Source organism: Penaeus chinensis, chromosome 27 (genome assembly GCF_019202785.1).
Source record: "Penaeus chinensis breed Huanghai No. 1 chromosome 27, ASM1920278v2, whole genome shotgun sequence".
In the NCBI taxonomy this organism is placed as follows: Eukaryota; Metazoa; Arthropoda; class Malacostraca; order Decapoda; family Penaeidae; genus Penaeus; species Penaeus chinensis.
The window spans coordinates 24,219,280-24,221,779 of NC_061845.1; positions in this window are offsets into that span (position 1 = coordinate 24,219,280).

Sequence of the window (2,500 nt, forward strand, 5' to 3'; positions counted from 1 at the left end):
TATATATATATATATATATATACATATATATGTATATATGTATATATACATATATATTCATATATATATATGCATATAATTATGCATATATACATATTATATATCAACATCCTCCTCAAGGGGCTAACGCCGAAGGGGGCGCATGGCCGCATCCACCCTTCGCTTCCAGCCACGAGAGTCCCTCATGGCAAGTCTCCTTACCGGCAGGTCTCGTCGAGCTGCCCAAGCCATAATCTCTTAGGTCGTTCCACGGGCCTCCTCCAGCCTGGGTTGTCTCGCAGAGAGACAACCTGCTGAGGCCGGGCCATCCACGGAGAAACGAGCAAGGTCCCATACCAGTCTCACGATGTAGCCGACGGTTGGATACATGTCTAGCCAACTGTACCCCATGATCCAGCAAAGAGACTTGTTACAAAAGGCATCAAGACTCCAAGGCACTAGATAGCATCCAGGCTTCACTTCCATAGAGCAAAAGAGGCAGTATCAAGGCCTTGAAGACACGTAGCTTGGTCTTTCTGCATGAGTTCCGGCATCTCCAAATGCTCCTGTTGATTAAGTTCATGGCTCCTGCTGCCAGACCAATCTGTCTAGTGGCTTCTTGGTCTGACAGCCCAGAGATATAAACTACACTACCAAGGTATACAAAGCTCTCTGTGACTTCAACGTCCTCACTACAATCATGGATCGACCGAACAGATTTTTCTAACAGGCCCCTAAAGTCCTGAATCTTGGTCTTGGTCCAGGAGGCCTCTAGACCCAAGGTATTCGCCTCATTGCTAAATGCATCAAGCGCTGCCACCAGCGACTCCAGGGGCTCAGATAGGATAGCAACATCATCGGCAAAATCAAGTTGTAAGACCTTAATATTGCCCAGTGTTGCTCCACACTGACTTTGGGTAGTAGCGCTGCCCATTATCCAGTCCATACAGGTGTTGAAAAGTATTGGTGCAAGAACACAGCCTTGCCTTACTCCTGAATTAACAGGAAAAAAGTTTACAGTACTTTCAGTACCGGTATATCGGCTTACTATTAGACCAATAATCCGTGTTGGAATTCCCCTAAGTTTCAGAATCACCCATAGCGAATCTCGATGCACTGAGTCAAACGCCTTCTTGAGGTCGATGTAGGCTGCAAGCAACCCAAGACCGCTTACAGCAGCGTTCCACAATTACTCAAAACGCTAGAATATAGTCTATTGTGGACTTTTCAGGAGTTAATCCAGATTACTTTGGTCTCCGGTGCCTTAGTAGGTGGTCGCAGATCCGTTTCAGAAGAATGTGGGCAAAAGCCTTGCCTGGTATGCTGAGCAGTGTAATGACACGGTAGTTGCTACAGTCCCAACAATCCCCTTTCCTCTTTCAGAGAGGGATGGCCATGCCCCTCATCAGGTCAGGGAGAATGGTGCCAGATTGCCTGACGGCAGTCAAGACTGCATACAAGCCCCATCATCAGCCTGAATCAATCCACTGCAGGACGTAAGTCTCTCCCAATCTTTTCCAACTTTTTCTGTCTTGCTTTTTTTGTATCTAGTCTTCTTTATGTTATCTATAGCCCAGTCTGTTACTTCATTTGTCCATCTGTCGTCCTGTCCTCGACAGATATGACCTGCCCATAGCCATTTTTTTTCTTTTTGATGCTCCCAAGTATATCTTCTACTTTTGTCTGTTCCCTCATCCACGTCGCCCTTATCTCAGGCAAATTCCCAGCATCAACCTCTCCATCCCTCTCTGGGAACTTATTAGTTTCCTTTTCCAGCAATTTGATTGTAGTCCACGTTTCTTATCCACAGGACGCATTGATTAAAGACGTTTCTCTTAAAACATAATGGCAAGGAACTTTTTAATTTACTACTATACGCTCCAGCCTAGACTAATGTATCGTTTAATTTCCTCTTTGCTGTCTGTACGAGTTGTCCACTACCTCTAGCGCTTCGCATTGTACATGTATTTTTTTTCAAATTGAACTCTACTGTTGAACATGATCTTTTTCTTTTTCTTGTTCATCGTAAGTCCGACTTTCAGACTTTCTCTATTTAAATTGTTTATTTATTGCTGCATTTCATTTGCAGATTCACTGAAGAGAACAATATCATCTGCAAAGCTTTGATTGTTTAGGTATTCGTCTCCTATTTTGATACCCATTCTGGCTTCTTGAATATTTCCTCAAGGCAAGCTTTAAACTTTAAACAGTTTTGATGAGATGGTATTGCCCTAACACCTTTTTTAATTGGTATTTTATCGGATTTCATGTGGAGCTTGGTGGTTGCTGTCCCATTTTCATATATAGCTTCCAATGTTTTATAATATACTTATTCTACTCCCTGTCTCCGAATAGCTTCTAGTACTGTTGGTATTTGTCGAATGCCTTTTTCGTAGTCGATGAATGCCATACACAGGGGTTTCCTATATTCGTTTATTTTTTCTGTTTCGGTGAGCGTGTGGATGTGGTCTGTTGTTGAGAATCCACTGTGGAAGCCTGCCTGTTCTCTAGGCTGGTTAGA